This window comes from Erinaceus europaeus, chromosome 3 (genome assembly GCF_950295315.1).
Source record: "Erinaceus europaeus chromosome 3, mEriEur2.1, whole genome shotgun sequence".
Classification (NCBI taxonomy): Eukaryota; Metazoa; Chordata; class Mammalia; order Eulipotyphla; family Erinaceidae; genus Erinaceus; species Erinaceus europaeus.
In genome coordinates, this window is record NC_080164.1 from 115421579 (window position 1) to 115445600 (window position 24022).

The 24022-nt window shown below is 39.7% G+C and overlaps 1 protein-coding gene across 1 annotated transcript in view; it reads left to right on the plus strand.

Moving 5' to 3' along the window:
- Positions 1 to 414: 414 nt before the first annotated feature.
- Positions 415 to 24022, plus strand: part of ARHGAP24 (Rho GTPase activating protein 24) — a 449107-nt gene continuing 425499 nt past the window's right edge. The window contains exon 1 of the mRNA XM_007525030.3: positions 415 to 716. The gene's annotated coding sequence lies outside the window, so the exon portion shown is untranslated. The remainder of the gene's footprint in view (positions 717 to 24022) is intronic.

Sequence of the window (24022 nt, forward strand, 5' to 3'; positions counted from 1 at the left end):
GCAGGAGATATGTGGACCCTATACTTCTCTCCAGAGCCCAAGAGCCAGCTCAGAGACCTAGAGGCATCTAGAAAGACACATGAAGTGAGATGCATGCTGATAGCTAGAGGGCTGGAAGATGGGTGTGTCTTTCCTGCAAGTTGGGCTCCTAGGTGTCTGGGTTGGGAGCTAAGCCTAGTCCAAGGCACTGGGGTCGGTGGGGGTGGCACAGCTCCTGTCGGCAGTGGCTCCAAGCTCCTGAAGCTGCCAGTTGCCAGTGAAACCTGACACCCGGGCTGCTGGGTTGAGGGCTGGCCCTCTCAGTTGTCCCAGCCTCTTGTACCGTATATTTACACATCCACACACCACCTCTAACTTCAGGCACTCTTGTTTGCGCAACTGCTAGGGTTTCTCAAGTGCATGTGGCAACTCTGGCCGGCCAGCTCCTTGGGGGAAACCGGCGGGTTTCCGGGGAGCTGCCAGAGCCACTGCAGGGACCTGGGGGAGCAAACAGGGCGGGCAGGCGGCCGTGGGAAGACCCCCACAACAACCCGCCTTGCTTCCTTCCAACCAGCCACAAGCAGCATGGGGCGCGACACTTCCCCTTGGCGTGGGAAGTAAAGGAGCCTGCCCGCCTCTCTCTCTCTCTCTCTTTTTTTCTTTTCTGTGGATTCTAGAAGCTTTCTTCCTTCAGAGCTGCTGCAGTCCTGCATCTGTCTGGTGGTGCCTGGATCAGGGTAGGTGGCCTGGGGGTGCCTGGGTGCCTGAGGCTGGGGCAAGGAGCTGCGGGCACAGCTGCAGGGAATAGGGAGGAGGCTGAACACAGGGCACTGAGAGCGACTGCAGGAATCCCGGGATGGTGCAGAGAGAGAGGGAGGGAGGGAGGGGGACAGAGAGAAAGAGAGAGAGAACAAAGCTTTTTTCATAAGACAAAAAAAAAAAAAAAAAAAAAAAGCCCAAGCTGGTGGTATGTGCTTCTGGACTTAAAAATAGATTGAATTAAAAAAAAAATCACCTCTTCTCAATACCCTTTCTTTTACTATCTCTACACTCCCCCAACACCTTTTCCCCTAGTGGCTTAAGAGAACTACCTAGCTAACAGGCAAGGGGGGGGGGGGGATGGGTAGGGTTCAATAGGAAGCAATCTGACCACATCGTAATAATAAGCATTGTAAGAATAAGCATTTTTCAGGCATCAGATGATTGTGAATGATGGTTTCACCAGAAAGTTTTTGTTGACATTTGATAAAAGGTAGCATTTTGAGGAAGTAGTCATTACCCCTTGAGTGTGTGTATAGAATGTTGTCATTTGCCCACCAAAATAGCTCAGTTGGAAGAGCATTAGACTGAAGAATGTTGTCATTAAAAATTAAACAACAACAACAACAACAACAACTTAACACTGCATTGACTACAAGTCTTCTTCAAACAGAAGGGGAGCTAGTGTTACTCTGGATTCCTTAGAAGTGTCAGGTTTTTCAAGCTCAGTATGACCAAGGAGTCCACGCTCCATGAAATCTATATCTATTTTAATTTAGATTGAACTGTCATCTTCAAGCATTTACTGCTCTTATCATATTTTCTTTTATGTTGCTTTTTTTTTTAAATTTAGCTACACATCCTTGTTTTATCTCTTTCTAAATTGAGGAAACAAAGTGTCACTGGGTTCTTAACATATAAAAGTCCTAAAGGGTTTGTTTACTGTAAGTAGAGCAATGTGTTGCTGAGTCTACTGAGCTGGGCATAATAACTGAAATTGAAAGATATTTATAGAGGAGTTAAGTACTTTGCTTAATTGCTAGAAGATGGACAGACACATTAAATACAAACTGTCCCTGGACTCTAATTAGAATACAAAACCAGCCCTTAAGGGCAAGAATGAACAGTGGTATTAAACTGGGTATCATAAAATGTAAAACACACAAAATTAATATATTAGAAGGGGGAAAATCCAGTAAACAAGCTTTTTTTTTTTTTTAAGGCACATTGGATTTGTTGAGATCTTCCTTTTTATTTTGAATTTCTGAAGTTTGAGGGGCTGGGTGGTGGTGCACCTGAATGAGTACACATATTACAGCACACAAGGACCCAGGTTGGAGCCTTTGGTCCCCACCTGTAGGGGGAAAGCTTTGCAAGTGGTAAAGCAGTGCTATAGGTGTCTCTCTGTCTCTCTCCCTCTCTATCACACCCTTCCCTCTCAATTTCTGGCTGTCTCCAATAAATAAATAATTAAATAAATATAAAAAAATAATAAATTTCTGAAGTCTTTTTTCAGGAACTATCATTCAGGAGATACGTTTTTGGTGGAAGTCATTTCAGTGAGAATAAGGGGTAAAAAAAAAAGTGAGTTGGAATTTGGGCGGTAGCGCAGCTGGTTAAGCACACCTGGCGGAAAGCGCAAGGATTGGCATCAGATCCTGGTTCGAGCCCCGGCTCCCCACCTGCAGGGGAGTTGCTTCACAGGCAGTGAAGCAGGTCTGCAGGTGTCTAACTTTCTCTCCCCCTCTCTGTCTTCTCCTCCTCTCTCCATTTCTCTCTGTCCTAACAATAATGACATCAACAACAACAACAATAATAACTATAACAACAATAAAAAACAAGGGCAACAAAAGGAAATAAATAAATATTAAAAATTGAGTTATTCAGATCTGGACTTTACTTTGAGGTATGTGTAGAAAAATACACAACTAGCATGATAAAGGATTTTTTTTTAATTGTTCTTTCTATGTGTTGAAATTCTGTCCTTGACTTTCAACTATTAAAATATCACTTGATTTTATTACTTCATCTCAAATGTTTTGGATTTGAGAGAAGGGTGGTTTCTCGTAATGTTCTTCTGGGTCATCTATGTTGGAACGCTGAACCATTTTGAAAAGAAAAACCTGGTAGTCACTGGGGGCAGAATTGCATTCTTGTGGAAAAAAAATACTACAGAACAAGCAGATACAACTGTAGACTGAAGTGTAAAAGTGAAAAGTGGGTTGGAATCCCCAGTTAAATCCTTTCTAGACAAAGCCTAGGCTCTGCGAGTTTTTCCATCAGTCATGGTGTTATTTATGGTGTGCTTTTGGACTCTCCCAGTGAAGGGTGGGGGTAAAGGAAGTGGGGGTGGGGCAGGAAGGGTGAGGAATGTGCAGCAGGTGGTGATGAGTGGTGAGATTGAGTCTGATTACTTTGCCCTCTTGGCTGAAGCCTATTTGGTGTTTACTAACAGATCTCTGAACAGTTTTGCTGTGACCTACTGGCCCACTAAAGTGTACTTTCTTTCTAAGTCTTTAGAATCAGGTTGGTTCCTCGGGGCTGAATTTTGGTACTGCTGTGAAGTCCAGGTTGGGCAATGGTTTCTGTCAGGAGGGTAGTGGGAACCCACTGTGTAATGTGGTATTTGGGGAACCATCATAGTGACGTGTAATTGTTTTCCTGTAGAATTTTTCTCATCATCTCTGAAGGGCTCTCTGTCTTTTGAGTTTCTAGGATGCTTATTTTCCCTTCTGTCACCATTCAATTCTTGGTAAATTGTGATCACTTTGGAAAAACAAGATATTAGAGATGAATAGAGGCTTCAATTACAGATAGGTACCCAGTTGTTTTGCCTGGTACGAAGAGGGTTGATGAGAACAAAAACTGAAAGCAAACATCCAGAGAAACCCATTCATTCAGCCTATTCATTCCTTCAAGATAGAGCCCATCTTGCCTAGGGAGTGGGGGTTAGGGGTGGGGGAGAGTTTTAAAATAAAAAGATGCCTGTTTATTATTTTAAAAATATTATTCTATTGGGTAGGCTAATAGTTTACAGCATAGTCTCTGACACATAGGTAAACCTCCTTATCTCCCCTTGATGTGTCTGAGAGACACTGCTCCCTCTCCCCCATCATGCACCAGGGCCCCAATGTCCCTTCATTCTGTCCCTATCCCTCCTTCCCCAGTGTCTTTTGCTTTCATGCAGTACACTCCTGTTTATTCTTACACCCATGATTAAAGGACTATGATTCCTTGGGGCCAGACGGTGGCACACCTAGTTAAGCATACACATTACAGTGCTGGAGGACACAGGTACAAGCCTCCAGTCCCCACCTGCAGGGGGAAAGCTTCAGGAGTGGTGAAGCAGTGCCTTTCTGTCTCTCCCCATCTCTGTCTCCCCCTCGCAATTTATCTCTGTCTCTATCCAATAATAAATACATAAATAAAAACTTTTTTAAAAAAAGATTAAGACTCCTCTAAGACGGCAAAGATAATTTTTTTTAAATAAAATCTTAAATAGTTAACTTAGCCATGAAGCTAATGCTCTTCATGTGAAGAATTGGAGTCTCATACTGAGTCTCTGAATGGTAGCCCATCTGGCCTTCCTATGTGAACTCAAACATTACAAGATTATGACAGCTAAGCAAACTTTCAGCAGCTAAGTGAAAGCACATTTGAAAGTGAAGGGATTACTGTGATGAGTCAAAGAATGTTGGGAGGTTATTATGTACATGTGTACTTGTAAGCACATCTGCATTCTACTATAGCATCAGCACATTTCATCTTTATAGAGTGAAGATGTGGTTGTGTAAGTTCCTTGTTCTAAAACCTCTGATGGAACCCAAGAACCTACAACAATTTTCACTAAAATCTTCAGTGCAACCCTAGGGAAAAAAAAAAAAATCTCTTCCAAGTCATTCCTTCTTGGCTGTCTCTTCTAGATAAGGATCTTTGGCTGTTCACAATTATGATTTCTTAAGTTTTCATTCTCCTCAGACATCTGCTGCCTGAGAAGTCCTTTTTGCTTCTTACTGGTCAGTTCAAGGGAAAATTCCTTTGGGAGAATCTATCAGTCTTACGCAGTTAGAGCTCATCATTTCATCTTATCTATTTCCATACTGCTTTAGGCAGATTTTGAATGATAGTTTTTAATATGTGTATATGTTTCTTCCACTCCAAACAGTGACAGTGAATTTCTAAATGAATATATAAATGCTGTGGGGTCCTCCTATCCCCTATCTAGTGCCCATCATCACCTTGGAATCATACTAAACATCCACTGATATTTTCTTCACAAATGAATAACCAAACACATGATTTAATAAAGTACAGGTGGATGGTAGTTATATCTCCCCAAAGGCTTTTTTAACTCAAGAGTTCATTTTTCTGAAAGCAGCAAGACTGTAAAACAGAACTCCCTTTCTGGAAGCCAGGCATGTTTGCTTAATCACTGCAACTGGTGAAATATTAGGCTCTTACAATGGGAAAAAAAAAAAAAACAGAAAATGACTGTGAAATCACCCTTTTCTTTTAGAAATAATAGAATAGACTTGCAATTAAAGATAAAAGAAACAATTATAATAGAGACACATTTTCCACAGTTATTTTTTACATTATACTGAAAAAAATCTATGATCTATATGCTCACAGTGGGAAGTCCTGGACTTCGCTGAGAGGATTAATATTGGAATTAAATCTGAAGATTATTTGCTGTGGGATGGGCAATAGTCTTAATTAATGAACATAGAAATACTGATTTTGCCTATTTGGTTATTATCTCAAGTGTTAGTTCTTAAAGGATATTGATTTTAATTAAAAGAGAAGAGAAAATTAAGAGGGACATCTTCTTGTTAGTAGTTCTGCATTTTTATCAATCCTTATTTTCCCATCTCATTTAAGCATCTAAAATTTCTTCCAGAAAATACTTGTCTTAATCTATAATTATTTCTGCTGCCTAATATGTGTGTGGGGGGGTGGGGTGGAGTGGTGGGGGTGGTACGGTTAAATACCATTGGAGCCAAAATAAAGATGAGTTCATTTTGTTTTCAAGTCAATACCCTTATCACTTACATAATGCTGTTTAGCATGTGGATACTTTTTCATCCAAGAACGCATAATACTTGTCTTTCAGGCACTAGCCAGGGACCTTGAGTTCAAGTTACTTCTTAGTATCTCCAAGATGACTGGAGAAAACCAAGCATTAATATTTTAGAGTCTAGCCACACATTTTTCTAAATCCTTTGTGTTCTCTACTTGTCTAAAATTATATGACCAGAAATTTGTCTTTAATAATTACACTATAATACTTGGTGCTAAATTTCCTTTTGCACTATATTTTAATGACTCTGTCTTCTCTCTGTGTGTGTCATAAGCACAGACACACACATACACACTAAGTAAATAAACCTCTAAAAGTAAATAAAACTTCTTTCTGATTAAATGGTCTTGATTGTTTTATTAGAGGAACAAAACCCAAGAAATCACAACACTTTTCATTTTAGCTTGTCACTTATGAAACTTGATGCTTACTTATGACCTAGTCAAGGTTTTCAAATAATACCTGTGCCTATAAGCCTAGTATTATTATTATTATTTGTTCACTTAACACAGGTTAAAGTTTCAGGGGAGTAACTTGGCCTTCACTATCCCCACTACCCACCACCCAGGTTTCAGTACCATCCCACAAAAAAGGAATGCTTCTATCCTTGCCTCCTGCTCACTCCCTTTCCCTACTCCCTCCAATAGCTGCCATAGTTTTCATCAAGTCTGAGAGTTTTTTTTAGTTAATTTGCATTATTTACTTATATTCTATATAGGAATATAAATATATGGAATATAAATAAGTTGGAATTAAATTTGAAGATTTAGACAACTGTTTTTTTTTTTTTACTTCCTTATCTCTATGAGTATAATCACTCTGAGTTCCAAATATTTTGCCCCAAAATACATAACTTCATCTTTCTTAATGGCTAAATTGTATTCCATCACTTCTATGTTCCAGTGCTTCTTTTCTTTTTTCTTATCCATGGACATTCATCAATTTACTCTAAATTTTGAGTTTGATTTTAATACACCTATCATAGCGATACCTTTTAGCTAAGTTAATTTAAACTCATGTAAGTAGAAGTTGATTGCCTTCACTTTTTGAAAATTTTACGTTAGTCATATAATTGAATATTCCTAATTTTCTTGTAGCTTCAGTTTAGCATTTTGGAGCCAGAATTTATTTTTCAGATTACTTAAAAAATATCATTGCAACATTCTAGGTGCTATTTTAATACTCCCTGGTGGGTAAAGTGACCTTGCTTAGAATGTTACATATCTTGAAAACTTTAGAAGGGAAATCATTTCTGAGTAATTTTGAAAGGAGCTTGTTAAGACCCAGTATGTGAATTCTATTCAATGTGTGTCTCAAATGTATATAAAGGTGCCCTTGGGGATATTTTTGAGAAAAGGAACAGAAAACCTTTTTCTTACTTGTGAAACCTCTCCTAAGGCCTACAGAGTTGTAATAGATATTGTTTTCTACTCATCTAATTGTCTCTTAAGACCATGAAGTAATTTTTCAAACTTTCCAAAAAGAAAAAGTAGTTCTCTCTTATTTTGCCCCAAAATTTCTCTCAGAGTCTAACCAAGTCTGATAATGGTGACCACTCTAATGAATTAAGGGCCTGTGGAGTCCCAAACACTCCAGAAGGTATTTATTTATTTATTTATTTATTTATTTATTTATTTATTTATTTTTCCCTTTTGTTGTCCTTGTTTTTTATTGTAGTTATTATTGTTGTTGTTATTGATGTCTTAGGACAGAGAGAAATGGAGAGAGGAAGGGAAGACAGAGAGAGAGAGAGAGACACCTGTAGACCTGCTTCACCACCTGTGAGAGAGACACCTGTAGACCTGCTTCACTGCCTGTGAAGTGACTCCCCTGCAGGTGGGGAGCTGGGGGCTCGAACTGGGATCCTTACACTGGTCCTTGCACTTTGCACCACATGGGCTTAACCCGCTGCGCTACCACCCGACTCCCTCCAGAAGGTCTTTTAACATGTCCTTTTCAAAATTCTAGCAGTTAGAATGAATTAGTAATTTTAGAAGTAGTTTAGTCCATATTTAATTTATACATTATTAGTCCCATTCTTTGAAAGTCTTTAGACTCACGGAGATAATACAGTTAGCAGCAGTACGGAGTTGAGATCAAAACTGGGCCGACCTGGACCTACATATCTTACTCTTTCTGCATTGTGACTAATCACTCCAGGCTTCCTTCTTCAATAATTCATCTTAGAGCTGTGTTTCAACAGGTTTCACATGCAGTAAAATTTTATGGTCTCCTTGAACTGTCCTTGGAGCTCTCTGCAGATCTTTTAGATGGCAACAGTTTTGTAGAGTGGAGTTGTGGTTTCTGGGATGGTTTACCACTATCAGGGGTCTCCTGTGACAACAAACAACAGCAACAAACCTGTGATGACAAACAACAGTAACAAAAAGACTTATAGATCTGCAACAATCTATCCTTATTGCTGAATTTCAAATGGGTTGTATGGCAGGTGGAAGTAGAGGAGGGAGAAAGTGGAAGTTGGTCCTCATACTAAGGATATGCTTTGTGAAAGTTAAAATCTAGCAGGGAAGCATGATTTCTTTCAGGGAGGGATAGCAACTGAGAAGAAGAATTGAGAGTGTGGCGGCTGTTCCCACTGGGAACTCAGAAATGAAATGGACAGTAACTAGGGGAAGTGATTTCCAACCCAGGCTTTCAAGAGCAAGGAACTTTAATCCCAGTAACCCTTTTGAGTACATCTCCTCTAGTGGTGTAAGGCACCTGGGAAGACAGCTCTCTAGTTTCTTCTCAGTGTGTCATCTCTAATTGTTTCATTGTGTTGAGAGTATATGGCTTAAGAAAGATCTTTTTTTGGGGGGGGGCGGGGTGAGATGAGGGGACAGGCAGTGGTGCACACAGTTGAGTGCACACAAGTGATCACATGCAAGGACCAGATTCAAGCTCCCAGGTCCCCATCTCTTAAGGCTGGGAGCTTCACGAGTAGTGAAGCAGTGCTGCAGGCTTTTTTTCTTGTCCTCTTTCTATCTACTCCTTTTCTCTCAATTTCTCCCTGTATCTCTGTTCTATCAAAATAAATAAATAAATAAATAAATAAATAAATAAATAAATAAATAAAAGCATGTTAAAAGAGAAGTTTACTAATTTATTTATCTTGCCTCCAGAGTTATCACTGAGGCTCAGTGCCAACACTAACAATCCACAGCTCCTGGTATCCATTTTTTCCATTTTATTTGATAGTTACAGAGAGAAATTGACAGAGGAGGGGGAGATAGAGAAGGAGAGGGAAAGACATGAAGACCTGCTTCACTGCCTGTGAATCAGACCCCCTGCAGCTGGGGAGTGGTGCTCAAACCCGAATCTCCTTGTGCAGATACCTGGCACTATGTCCTATGTAACCCTGTGTACCACCATCCGGCCCCTGGAAAGTTTATTTTTTAAGATAAGGACATAGAGTGAAAGAGACCATAGCGCTGAAGTTTACCTCAATTATTTCTTAGTTTAAAAATGTAAATATAGGAATTTTCAGCATGAAGGGCTGAACCAGGATAAAAGTAAAAGGATCTTAATGTCACTTTACTATCCCTAGTTGCAGTAACATAGGACTTAGCCAGAGTAGTGTCACCTTCAGAGTCCCACTTTGATTTCTTTATCATATTATGATTTATTACTGTAAGACAGCCAAGTGCAGTATAGATGATTTTTCACTTTTTTCTTTTTAATAGTGATTTAAAAGTAGTTTACACGATCATAAGCTTAGAGTGGTATAGTTTCACACTGCAACCACATTCTCCCTCTCCAGCCCCACCCCCCAACAATAGCCACCCTAGTAGTGACAGTCTTAGAGAAAATTTGGTCTCTCTCTTTCTATTTGCTAGTTTCCGAGTTTCAACGCCTTATATTCCACACTTGAGTGCAGCACACTTGAGTGCTGGATGCAGCAGTTGTCCTTCACTTTGTTACTGCACCTAGCATGAACGGTATTATAGATGATTTTATACAGAGGCATCAGTAGGCCATACAGGAGACCCCTGCCTTCTTATCTTTGTGGTTTCTGATTGAAATACGTTCTCAGCATATACAGGGTCCTATCCAGGTTCTTTGGTCCCCTGTGATAAGTGAAGTCTTCAAAGAATTGTCTGGGTGAGGAGCTCTGAGAACTGCCACACAACAGATGGGACAGCTGGAGGAGGGTGGGTGGGAGAAGGGCAGAAACAAGGTCACAGAATAACAAGTGTCAGAAGCCAAGGAGTCGGGAAAAGAGAAAAGCTAGTTGTTTTGAGGGATTAGGAGCCTCAGGACTGTAGGTGGTTTGTATCAGATAGGATCTAGTCAAGTCTAATGATAGAAAATGATGGCTGAAGCCTCATTATGTGCAAGTCATGGCAAGCACTTATCATAGGTTATCTTCACGAACTCTTATGCTCCCCTCTAACTAGGTAACACTATTCTCTATCTCCCTCCTCCCCCCTTTCTCTCACCTTTCATCCCTCCCTCCCTTTGTCTCTCTCCCTTCTTTTCTATAGATGGGAAAAATGTGAGAAGTACCTTACCAAAACCACACTAAGTGCTAAGTCTGGGAATCTAAAGCAAAATAGTTCACTCCAAGGGGGACAAACTTTGTTCTGCAATCGGACCAGTGTGCAAGCTTCTTCCGACAGGCAAAAGCCTTGCTGCATTGACCTCCTTGAGCACAAAGGTGTAGGTATGTTCTCGGTAAATAAGACCATTTAATAATGCCTGCTTCACAGTGTTACTATGTTTCTGTATAGTGAATGAAATGAGTAATGCATGTGAAGAGACTGGAATGCTGTCTGGTACCTGCTGAGTTTTAATCCCTGTCAACATTTACTAATAGCACATTCAATTAATGTGGGAAATCTGAACAACATTTTTAAAAACAGTATTACTGACCATAAAGTCAAAGTAGTGGTTCATAGCCAATGTGCCTTTTTATAGAAAAAGGAACAGAAAGGAAAGCATGGGAAAAAAAAAGAGAGAAAGTGACAATGTTTACTATATTGTCTAAAAGTAAAAATGATTTCATGTTTTAAATTTCCCTTTTGATGTGTGCAAGCTTCTCACATCCTAGGAAAACTGAAAAAAAAAAAAAAAACAACTAGGTGCTACTGATAAATGTTTTAAAAAGGCATTGGGCAGGTGACCTCACCAATGTGTCCTAGTACCCCACTTCTCCAGAGCCCTACCCCACAATGGAAAGATAGAAACAGACTGGGGTTATGGATCAGTCGACCTTCTAGCACCCATGTCTACCAGAGAGGCACATACAGAAGCCAGAACTCCCATCTTCTGTATCCCATAAGAATCTTTGGTTCATACTCCCCATACGCCCAGAGGGGTAAAGAATAGGGAAGCTTCCAATGGAAGGGAGGGTATATTAAACTCTGGTGGTGGGAATTGTTTTTTTTTTTTTTTAATATTTACTTATTTTCCCTTTTGTTGCCCATGTTGTTTTATTGTTGTAGTTATTATTGTTGTTCTTGATGTCATCATTATTGGATAGGACAGAGAGAAATGGAGAGAGGAGAGGAAGACAGAGAGGGGGAGAGAAAGATAGACACCTGCTTCACCACTTGTGAAGCAACTCCCCTGCAGGTGGGGAGCCAGGGGCTCGAACCAGGATCCTTGTGCTGGTCCTTGAGTTTAATGCCACAGACGCTTAACCTGCTGCGCTACCGCCTGACTCCCTGGTGGTAGGAATTGTATGCCCCATGTCCCAAAATCTAGTTTACCATTATTAAATCACTAATAATAATATTAAAAAAAAAGACATTGTAAGAAAAAGTCTTTAATTTGACCAAAGAGGTGCTACAGAGGTAGGAGCTGGAATTTGCATGAAATCTCAAGCCAGCACTGCATTTGCCAGAGTGACACTCTGGTTCTTTTACTTTTTTTTTCTTCTTTCTTAAGTAAGTTAAACAAACAAATAAGTAAATCTTATTTAACAAGAGAATAAAAGAAACTTTTAAAAATAGCATTTCACAAAGTGTGGTCCCAGGACCAACAGGTTTAGCTTAGAGTTTTGAGGAATGCAGGTCGAAAAGTGAATGACACATTTAGACTTAAGGTCATAAGGTCCCAAATTTGATGCCTGGCATCGCATGTACCAGAGTGACGCTTTGGTTCCCTCTCTCAGTCTCATCAGTAAATGAATACGTATGAAAAAGAAGTAAATTACTTCACCTCATCTGGACCTAGCCATTTGTGTTTTAACAAGAGTTCCAGTTCATTAAAGACCATTATGTGGGGGAGCCAGGTGGTGTCGCACTTGGTTGAGTACATACATTTCAGTGAGCAAGGAGCTGGGTTCAAGCCCCTGGTCCTCACTTGCAGGGGGAGAGCTTCACAGGTGGTGAAGCAGGAAAAAAAAAGACCATTGTGTATGAAAAGGGGGCATTTGAACAAACAAGTCAGGTTGTATCCCAATTACATAGATGTGGTTAAAAGCACATTCTGTGTTGGATTGCCTACATGCCTAATTTTGCCCAGAAAGCTGTCCTGTGTTGCGCAACTTGGCTTGTATGTGGTTGTTTCTCCTGTTTTTCTGTGTTGCTGGCTCACAGTTAAGGCAGGTGCAGAGGAGGAGTCATCACCACTTTACATGTGGAAGAGCTCTGGCTAGTTAGATCCTGCACTCTTTGTATTGCACCAAAGCAAAGGACACTGGGGGAAGTGGGGAAGGAACAGGCAGGAATGGAGAAGGCCCTAAGCTGGGAGTGAGAGTCTTCTTTAGACTTCCTTTCTCAGGGAGATGAGACAATGAGCCCATGTTCCAATAACTGTACTGTAAACCATTCTTTCTCCAATAAAAGAATGGGGCAGGGAAAGGAAGAAGAAAGAAAAGGTATCAGTCTTTGTGAGTAGCCCTGAGTCCTGATTATCTAAATTGTAGTTAATTTTGAAACATTTTAATGATAGTCCAAATGTCTGAACAGTTGTAAAATTAGATAAAAATATAAGACTTTATTCAAACTTTAACTAAAAGACTTCATTCAAAGGACTAGCAATTAGCTCACATGGATAGTGAGCCTGCTTTACCATAAGCACAACCTAGGGCTCTAGTCTGTTCTCTACTGTACTGGGGGGAAGATCTGTTACTGTGGTCTGTCCGTCTCTCTCTCTCTCTCTCTCTCTCTCTCTCTCTCTCTCTCAGAAAAAGTCAGTCCACAGCAGTGAAGCCCTGGTGTTGACAAAACAAACAAACAACCTGCATTTAATATTTTACTAATTGCAGCATTCATTTTTAAAAGCTCAGATTTTAGATAAACAAGATAATATGATTAATTAGCTAAAAGTAACACTGATGATAAACAAAATAAACTTTTGGTGAAACTGGCAGTGATATAAATTTGCATACTGGAAGACTTTTTTCCCTTCAAAAAAAAAAGTCATCAGGAAAAAAAAATCAAGGAATGTGTTTAAGATATTTGCCAGTATTGATATCATTATTTTTAATAGAGAACCAATAACATGGCAGATGTTTGTTCATGATTTATCCAGAATTTGGTCTTTGGAAGGTATAGTCAGCATTTAAACTTTTTAAAATATTTATTTTTTTTCCTTTTGTTGCCCTTGTTGTTTTTCATTGTTGTTGTAGTTGCTGTTGTTGTTGTTTTTGATGTCATCATTGTTGGATAGGACAGAGAGAAATGGAGAGAGGAGGGGAAGAGAAAGATAGAAACCAGCAGACCTGCTTCACCGCCTATGAAGTGACTCCCCTGCAAGCAGGGGGCAGGCGGCTCAAATCTGGATCCTTCCACCTGTCCTTGTTGTGCTTTGTGCCACATGCGCTTAACCATAACACTGCGCTGCCGCCCGACTCCCGGTATATTCATTTTTTTAAATTTAAGCTGTCTGAGAAGACTGAGTCAGAATTCAGTAGAAAATATCTGAGGATTTTTTGGTTCAATTTTAAATAAGAGACCTTAGATTTTTGAATACCTGTATACTTTCAGAAGAGCAGGTTTCTGATGGATACTAACGACCTCTTCTAGAAGTAAATATTGGGTTGTCAGAAAATTCATCATGCATTTTTACATAGAAAACCTTGGAAAAATAGATTATGACTTTTGGACAACCCAATACTTAGTGTGTGGAGTATTTTTTCCAAGGCAATAAAATGTCAGAAAAACTCATTTTCAGGAATAAAAAAATTGGCTTTCTGGCTTACCACAGGTAAAATTGCATATATAACCAATGGCATGAGAAATGTCTCCAAAGATCCTTCCTTATTTTGTCTTTTATATTGGAGAACAACAGAATAGGAGGAGGGAGAAGAGGACTACAACTGCTGTATTAACTAACTTCTGTGGACTCGGCTAAATTGGCTGTTTCTTTCTCTATATTTTGATGAGAGACAGATAAGAGCATTGGTCCAGCATATTCAATACCAGAAATCAGACTTGGAATATTTTTTTAAGGATTTTGTTTAAAAATTTCATTTATAAATAGGATACACTGACAAAAACCATAGGATAAGAGGGTTACCACTCCACACAATTCCCACCACTAGAAAACTCTGTCTCCCATCTTCTCCCCTGATAGCTTCCCTATTCTTTATCCCTCTGGGAGTATGGATCCAGGATCATTATGGGGTGCAGAGGTGGAAGGTCTGGCTTCTGTAATTGCATCCTTGCTGAACATGGGCATTGACAGGTCAACCCATATTTCCAGCCTGTCTCTTTCTTTCCTTATTGGGGCAGGGGTCTGGGTAAGTGGGGCTCCAGGACACATTGGTGAGATCATCTGCCCAGGGAAGTCTGGTTGGCATCATGTTAGCATCTGGAACCTGGTAGCTGAAAGGAGAGTTAACATATAAAGTCAAACAAATTGTTGACTAATCATGAATCTAAAGGTTGGAATAGTGCAGATTAAGAGTTGGCAGGTGTCCATTTTGAAGATAGTTAGTAGGCCTATTTTAGTTATATTCCAAAGGTCTCATGACTATACTAGTTTTTTTTCCCCTGAACCTGGCATCTGATATGCAGGTAGATCCAAGTTATTGCCTGGGAGAATGTCTGTTGTCATGGCTGCAAAAAGGGCCAGGGATCAGGGATCCAAAAAACAGGACCAGGGAAGAAAGTAGCTCCCCAAAATGGGAAATGTGTATAAAAATTGTTGATTTTGTAAACCCCATCGATTTGATTTGATGTGATCTGGGGCCCATATTCAGCTTAGGAGCCTATGTGACTTCTGTATCCCTGTAGATCTGAGCTCACATTCTGTGGTCATGAGTAGTAACATTCCAAGCTGCCCAATTTTAGGACCCATCTTCTTCAGGTGGAACATAGAGTTTGTTGTCCAGCCTCCCTTTGGAGGATGGAACATTCTCTACTGTTGTTGATCCAAGTTGAGAGCAAGGTCCTATGGGGGCCCACAAAGGGGTCTGTTATGTTGTTCCTGATAGAGATGACCAGTAATAATGGAGAGAGGGGTTTATTCAAGATCTAGGCCTGTCATGTCTGTTTGGAAATCTCAGGACTCCCTAAATAGCACCCCAGCTGATGGGGTGGCCTGATAGTGACTAAAGAGTCATCGTTAAAGCATACCAGCTTCTTGCCCTTATTCACCTTTTGCAGTCTTTATTTTGATAAGGTTAGCTTTGGAGTGACTGAGAGAAGTATAATGGGAAGTAGGTGAGGAGGGTATCTAAGTCTGAGTAGACACTATCTCATTAGGAACTTTATGATGTCTTTTTAGGTCTTTCTACTTGCTTGCTGCATATACTGACTCACTGCAGACAGTTGTGTACTTTTGCTTTCAGATATATATTTTGCCCTAATTTATGGATATATGTGAACATATGCCCTATCTCATGGGACCTGGTCTATATCTAGGTTTGGGGACGTTATTAGGAAGTAAACCACCTGAAATGGAATTAGAGAATCCTAGGAAAGGAAAGGTCTCACCGAGTATTGAGGCTGAAGGGCTGATGTTCCATGCCTGACATCTCTGGATACAGTCTGAAGTGAAGCAGACTGGGGGAAATATAGGCTCTATAGAGGAAGCAGGAGGTTCCTGTTGTCTTAGGGTTTAAGAAGGCAATAGTTATTACTGTAATCAAATTATTTGACAATTAGGTTAACTTTGAAAAGTCTTTTGTTAAGATTTGCTGTATCATACACATCATTACCATAATTTATGTCCTTTGACATTATTTGTATATAGCTGTGTCTTATAGAGTAATGCTAACTACTGGTTGCTTCTCTTCTCCCTAGTCTAAGGTTTTAAGAGAATCAACATTTCAAAGACTCAGCCTATGGTCTTTGCATTAAAAAGTTTGAGACATTCAATCAATTTCCCCCCTCTCATATTAATTAAATAGTGATTTATATGACTACAAGTTAATAAGAGTGTACAGAACAGACTTGGAATCTTAAACATGTAAGTTCTGTGTTTTTCTTGCTGGCTTCCCCCAGGCAGAATCAATTAGATTTTCTAGACCTTAGTCTCTCTATATGTAAAATAAAGGAGTCAGAGTAAATTGATTCCTTTATTATTTTTTGTACGCAGGGCTTAGCTCTCCATTCAGTTAGAGAGACAAGAAGAGGTGTGTGGGGGTAAGAGGGAGATATAGGAGAGCAATTGCTGTGTGGCACTGGGGTTTGATCCTGGGCTGCACCTAGTCAAGGGATATGCTCTCCCTTTGAGCTAGCTCTCTGGTGTAAAAACCTTTTTGTATTGTTCCAGTCTCTGTTGCTATTGGTGCTGTCTTTGTATTGAGCAATTTTGATATGAGTGCTGCTCTATGTATCAGAAATAAGTTTGACTTTAGATGTTGGAGAGGGATGTGGAGAAAAAAGGGACACTTTTGCACAGCTGATGGGAGTTTTAAATGGTCCAACTATCATGAAAAGCAAAATATGGAGACTTAGGACACTAGGAATGGACGTACGCTGTGACCCAGCAATTCCTCTCCAAGTGATTTACTCAAAGGAAACAAAGATATTTATCATAAGAGATCTTTGTATACCTATGGCAGCACGATTTGTACTCACTAGAATCTGGAAGCAATCTAGATGTCCAACATCAGATGAGTGGCTAAAATAAAATAAATGTGGCATATATACACGAGGGAATACCACTCAGCTCTTAAAAACAATAAAGTTGTCTCCTTTTCATCCTCTTGAATGGAATTTGATGACATCATGTTTTGTGAGAAAAGCAAAAAGAGAAGGATGAATACCAAATGATCTCATTCATTAGTGATACTTAATAAATAGGGACAGAGAGAGAGAACACAAAGTGAAACATAGACTGGGCATGGTATATTACATCAAAGCAAAGGACTCTAGGGAGGGAAGGGTACAAGAAAGGGAGAAAACTTTGGAGGTTGAGCACATAATGAAACTGTGCACATGTGTCAATGAACCCACTGTCAATTATTAACCCCTTCAATAAAAAAAAAATGTCTGACTTTACAGAGGAGTGAGAACATGGAAACCATATAATGGCTTGATAAAGTTTACCTTGAACATTTCTTGATAAAACTCATGTGTCAAAAGACTATTTTTTTTTTCTTTTTAATCAACTGTAGGTTTGGGGGCATAGGCAGTAGAACTCACTAGCAGGTGAATGAAAATACTTGAGGGAATTTCTTTTTTTTTTAAATTTTTTATTTAAGAAAGGATTAATGAACAAAAACATAAGGTAGGAGGGGTACAACTCCACACAATTCCCAACACCCAGTCTCCATAACCCACCCCCTCCCATGATAGCTTTCCCATTCTCTATCCATCTGGGAGCATGGACCCAGGGTCGTTGAGGGTTGCAGAAGGTAGAAGGTCTGGCTTCTGTAATTGCTTCCCCACTGAACATGGGCGTTGACTGGTCGGTCCATACTCCCAGTCTGCCTCTCTCTTTCCCTAGTAAGGTGTGTCTCTGGGGAAGCTGAGCTCCAGGACACATTGGTGGGGTCTTCAATCCAGGGAAGCCTGGCCAGCATCCTGGTGGCATCTGGAACCTGGTGATTGAAAAGAGAGTTAACATAGGAAGCCAAACAATTTGTTGAGCAATCATGGATCCCAAGCTTGGAATAGTGGAGAGGAAGTGTTGGGGGGGAGGGGTACTCACTGCAAACTCTAGTGTACTTCTGCTTTCAGGTATATATTTTGCAGTAGTTTATGGATACGTGTGCACATAAGCTCTCTCTCACAGAAACTGGTGTATATCTAGGTTATGGGACTTTGTTAGAAAGTGAACTACCTGAGATGAAATTAGAGTGTACTATAAAAGGAAAGGTCTCACCCGAGTAATGAAGCTGAAGGGTTGTCATTCCACACGTGAAGTCTCTGGACACAGTTGGAGGTGAAGCATGTTGAGGTGGCAATCGTTGCGTTGGTTAGGTTGTGATCAGTGGATGCAATATTATTTGGTTTGGGTTGGGAGATGCATATGGGAAAGTGGGCCCTATCCAAGGGTTCCAGGACTGGGGGAAGTAGGGGCTCTACAGGGAGATGTGAGGTTCCTGCTGTCTTAGGGTTAAAAAAGACAATCGATAGCTAATGTTGTCATCACATTATTTGGTAATTGGGTTAACTTTGAAAAGTCCTTTTGTTAGGGTTTGCTGTACAGTATCCAGTATCTTGTATATAGCTGTGCTACTGGATGCTTCTAATCTACTTGGTCTAGGCTTTTGAGAGAGTCCGCATACGAAATACGCAGCCTATATAATAAAAGGATTCAGTTTGTGTTTTGAGAAACTTTGAGACATACAATTGATTTTCCCCCTCTCATATTAATTAACTACTGATTTATATGTCTACATTTTGCTAGGAGTGTACATAAACACCATTCCTACCACCAAAGGACTGTGACCCATCCCTCCCGCCCACTCCCACCCCCCACTGGCTCAGGAAGCTGCATGTCTACCCCTCAACACTGGGTTTTTACTTTGGTACCCTACTTACAATTTGATCAGGTCCTGCTTTTAGTTTCCCTTTCAGATCTTCTTCATCAACTTCTGTTGATGAGTGGGATCATCCCATACTCATCTTTATCTTTCTGACTTAGTTCACTTAACATAATTCCTTCTAGCTCTGTCCAAGATGGGTCAGAGAAGGTGGGTTCATTGTTTTTGATAGCTGCATAGTATTCCATTGTGTATATATACCACAGCTTTCTCAGCCACTCATCTGTTGTTGGGCACCTGGGTTGCTTCCAGGTCTTAGCTATTATGAATTGTGCTGCTATGAACATAGGAGTACACACCTCTTTTTGGTTGGGTGTTATGGAGTCCTTGGGGTATAACCCTAGGAGAGGAATTACTGGATCATATGGAAGGTCCATGTCTAGCCTTCTGAGAGTTTTCCAGACTGCTCTCCACAGAGGCTGTACCAATTTACATTCCCACCAGCAATGTAAAAGGGTTCCTCTGTCCCCACATCCTCTCCAGCATTTGTTGCTGCTGTCCTTTTTGATGTATGCCATTCTTACAGGAGTGAGGTGGTATCTTAGTGTTGTCTTAATTTGCATTTCTCTGACAATCAGTGACCTAGAGCAGTTTTTCATATGTTTGTTAGCCTTTTGGATCTCCTCTGAGGTGAATGTTTTGTTCATATCCTCTGCCCATTTTTGGATGGGGTCATTTGCTTTTTTGGTGCTAAGTTTGCTGAGCTCTTTATATATTTTGGTGATTAGTTTCTTGTCTGATGTCTGGCATGTGAAGATCTTCTCCCATTCTGTGAGGGGTCTCTCTGTTTGTTTAATAGTTTCTTTGGATGTGCAGAAGCTTTTCAATTTGATGTAGTCCCATTGGTTTGTTTATGCTTTAGTCTTTCTTGCAATTGGGTTTGATTCATCAAAGATGTCCTTGAGGTGTAGGTGGGAAAGTGTTTTACCAATGTTTTCCTCTAAGTATTTGATTGTTTCTGGTCTGACATCTAGGTCTTTGATCCATTTGGAGTTGATTTTTGTCTCTGGTGAGATAAAGTGGTTCAATTTCATTCTTCTGCATGTTTCAACCCAGTTTTCCCAGCACCATTTATTGAAGAGAGCCTCCTTTTTCCATTTAATCCTTTGGGCCCCCTTATCAAAGATTAGATGCCCATAGGTGTTGGTATTTATTTCTGGGCTTTCAATTCTGTTCCACTGGTCTGTGTGCCTATTTTTGTTCCAGTACCATGCTGTCTTGATGATGATGGCTTTATAATATAGTTTAAGGTCTGGGAGTGTGATGCCTCCATTTCTGTTTCTTTTCCTTAAGATGGTTTTGGCAATTCTAGGTGTTTTCAGGTTCCAGATAAATGATTGTAGTGTTTGTTCTATTCTCTTAAAGAAGCTTGGTGGAACTTTGATGGGTATTGCATTAAATTTGTATATGGCTCTGGGGAGAATATTCATTTTGATGATATTTATTCTTCCAATCCATGAGCATGGGATATCTTTCCATTTCTTGGTATCAGTTTCTCTTTCCTTGGGTAGCGACTCATAGTTTTCAACATACAAGTCTTTCACTTCTTTGGTCAACTTTATTCCTAGGTATTTGATTGATTTTGCTGAAACAGTAAATGGGAGTGATTTCTGGATGTCTTCTTCTTCAGATTTAGTGTTTGCATAAAGAAATGCCACTGATTTTTGTACATTGATTTTGTAGCCTGATACCTTGCTATATTGCCTAATAACTTCCAGTAATTTTCTACTGGATTCTTTTTGGTCTTTCTATGTATACTATCGTATCATCTGCAAATAGTGAGAGCTTGACTTCTTTCCTTCCAATCTGTATTCCTTTGATTTCTTTCTCTTGCCTGATTGCTATGGCAAGAACTTCCAATACTATGTTGAAGAGTAAAGGTGACAGTGGACAGCCCTGTCTAGTCCCCGATCTGAGGGGGAATGCTTTCAGCTTCTGTCCACTGAGTATGATGTTGGCTATAGGTTTGCTATATATAAACTCCAATATCTTGAGGAATTTCCCATCTATTCCCATTTTTTGTAGAGTTTTGAGCATGAATGGGTTTCAATTTTGTCAATGGCTTTCTCTGTACCTATTGAGATAATCATGTGGTTTTTGGCTTTGCTTTTATTGATGTGGTGAATGACATTGATTGACTTACGGATGTTGAACCAGCCTTGTATTCCTGGGATGAATCCCACTTGGTCATGATGAACAATCTTTTTGATGTGTTGCTGTATCCGGTTGGCCAAGATCTTGTTAAATATTTTGGCATCTATGTTCATCAGAGATATTGGTCTGTAGTTTTCCTTTTTTGTTCTGTCCCTATCAGCTTTTGGTATCAGAGTGATGTTGGCTTCATAAAAGGTGGAAGGGAGTATTCCTGTTTCTTCAATCTTATGGAATAGCTTAAGAAGTATGGGTATTAACTGTTTCCTGAAAGTTTTGTAGAATTCGTCTGTGAAGCCATCTGGTCCTGGACTTTTGTTGTTGGGGAGATTCTTAATAACGGTTTCAATTTCTTTGTCTGTGATTGGTGCATTTAGATTTTGTAGTTCTTCTTGGTTCAGTTTTGGAAGTTCATAGGTTTCTAGGAATTGTTCCATATTTTCAGATTCTCTAGCTTGGTGGCATATAGTTCTTTATAGAAGTTTCGCAGGATTCTCTGGATTTCTGTGGTGTCAGTTGTGATATCTCCTGCATCGTTTACAATTCTATTAATTTGAGTCTTCTCTCTTTTTTGTTTGTTGAGTCTGGCTAGGGGTTTGTCAATTTTGTTTAATCTTTCAAAGAACCAACATTTGGCTTCCTTGATCTTTTGTATGGTTCTTTTATTTTCGATGTTGTTTATTTCTGCTCGAACTTTAGTGATTTCTGTCCTTCTGGTTGCTTTGGGTTCCTTTGTTCCTCTTCCTCTAAGTCCTTGAGGTGTGCAGTAAGGTCATTCATTTGAGCTTCTTCTTGGTGTTTAATATGTGATTGTATGGCTATAAGTTTCCCTCTCAGTACTGTTTTAGCTGTGTCCCAAATATTTTGATAGGTTGTGTCTTCATTTTCATTAGTTTCCAGGAACATTTGAATTTCCTGTTTGAGTGAGTCTCTGACCCAGTGGTTCTTAAGGAGCATGTTGTTTAGTTTCCAAATTCTGTGTCTTTTAATAATTTTCCATTTGTTGTTAAATGTTACTTTTACTCCACTGTGGTCTGAGAAGATACTTGGGATGATTTCAATGCTCTTGAATTTATTGATGCTGTCTTTGTGGCCTAACATGTGGTCTATCCTTGAGTATGTGTTATATGGATTTGAAAAGAAGGTGTATTCCAGTTTTTTGGGGTGGAGGAGTCTGAAAATGTCCAAGAGGTCTAGTCTGTCGATCTCTTCATTCAATTCTCTTGTATCTTTATTGGTTCTCTGCTTTGTTGCTCTGTCTGAGTGTGAGAGTGGGGTATTGAAGTCTCCCACTATTATTGTATTACTATTGATGTATTTTTGAAATTCTTTCAGTAGATGCTCTTGAGGGACTTTCTAGTCCTCACTATTTTGGCGTAAAGCTGATGGGTGGTCCACAATACTGTACATGATACAGTGAATTTAACAGTTTCCTCCTACAAATTGCTGCCTCTCTCCAAAGCCAACAGCATCTCCATTGAGGAGCTGGTTGATGTTGATAGATTGAGCTCTGGTTCCTTGTCTGATAAAGCCATAGGAAAGACTGGAAATTAAGTCCTATACTTTCTGTCATTTTAGTAACACAGATGCAGACTGTATCTATTCTTAGACAACAACTGACAACTGGTATTCATGATGGAGGAGAGAGAAAAGCCTCCAGTTCCCTACACTATGTATTAACTCTCTAGTATGGAAACATTTGAACATTTCCGTGCTGTTACTACATGTACACAAGGAACTTGAAGACCTGGGAATACTTCCTTTGACTGTGAAGTCACTAACCTGTTGATGACAGCTGAGTTTGCAAAGAAAGGGTGTACAGAAGTACTGTTCCATTCTATGTAACTAGACTTTTTTTTTTTTATGTTCAAAGAAGCACCGTGGTTAAAGCATTCAGTGCTTACATTTGATTCCCTACGATAGGAAATCCCACTTTCTTAACAGTCCTACATATGAGGAAAGACACAAGAGCTTCCTGTTCCTCCTCTGGCTTCTTTCTGCATTTGGGGCAGCCTTGTGGGTTCTGAGTCAGATTCAGGGAAACATCCAGTCAGCAAGATGACTCCTGGGGAATGCTTTCAAATTGGAGGTGAGCTGTGTTTTGGAATCACTTAAGTCACAAAAGCATTATATTAAAATGTCATCTGCTCTTCCTCCTTGCACTTGTCAATCTCTGGTGTGCTGATGTGTGTGTCTTTTCTATCTTTCTTTCCCTCTTTTTTTTTTTTTTGAGCCACTACTTCTATTCCACTCTCAGACACTAGGACACTATGGTAAAATGTTTTTGCATGGGTGTAATTGTTGTCTAGTGAACTTAAATCCACTTGATATTTTCCAGCTGTGAAAGGGAATCCTTGCTTCTCATTTCTTTCCTGGATTTGTACTTTAATAATTCTGCAGGATAAAGGGATATGGAGGTGAAATTGAAATGTATAACTTCACTTACGCGTTTAGTAAAAATTTCAAATTAAAGAGCAGTTTATAAATATAGAATTAAAAAAACAAGTTTGGGGGGTTAACCGTTCAGCTTCCTGATCTGTTAGCTCTCCAGCAGTCTTATTAAAAGCTGGATGAATGATATTAGAAGACTTCACTATAAAAACCAAGTTAGAAATCACTGCTACCATCTCATTTCTCTGCCTTTTAATATGGAAAACCAGTTTCTAGTTACAAAGATAATTTGCCCCAGGATACAGTCAGCACAAGGCAGACCAGATGCTTGGATTTTGGTTTTGGTTAACTGTTTTTTTCCCCCAAGGCATTGTTCTATTCCTCTGAGATTTTGCCCATATGAGACAGACCCTAAGACACTCAGTGAGTCTAATGAGTTACCTACTCTGCTCTGCAACCAGAAGATACTAGCTATACCTCAACTGGTAAATTGGAGAAGAATCGTTCATGATGTTCCTGCCCTGTCTTCTATCTTCTAGATGAGGAATTACAGCTGAGGACAAAGATGATAAGTATGGAACTAACATTGTACAAATACTTTTTACCATGCTTACATAACTCTAAAGGCAGATGAAAAATATATTCAAATCAAGGTATATTTTGTAGTACTTTTTACTTTTTTAAAACATGTTTAAGGGAATTGCTTGTAACAATTGCTTTCTTATTGGAGGTTAATATTTTGTCTTTGCATAGTCTTGAATGCATAGGCAAAA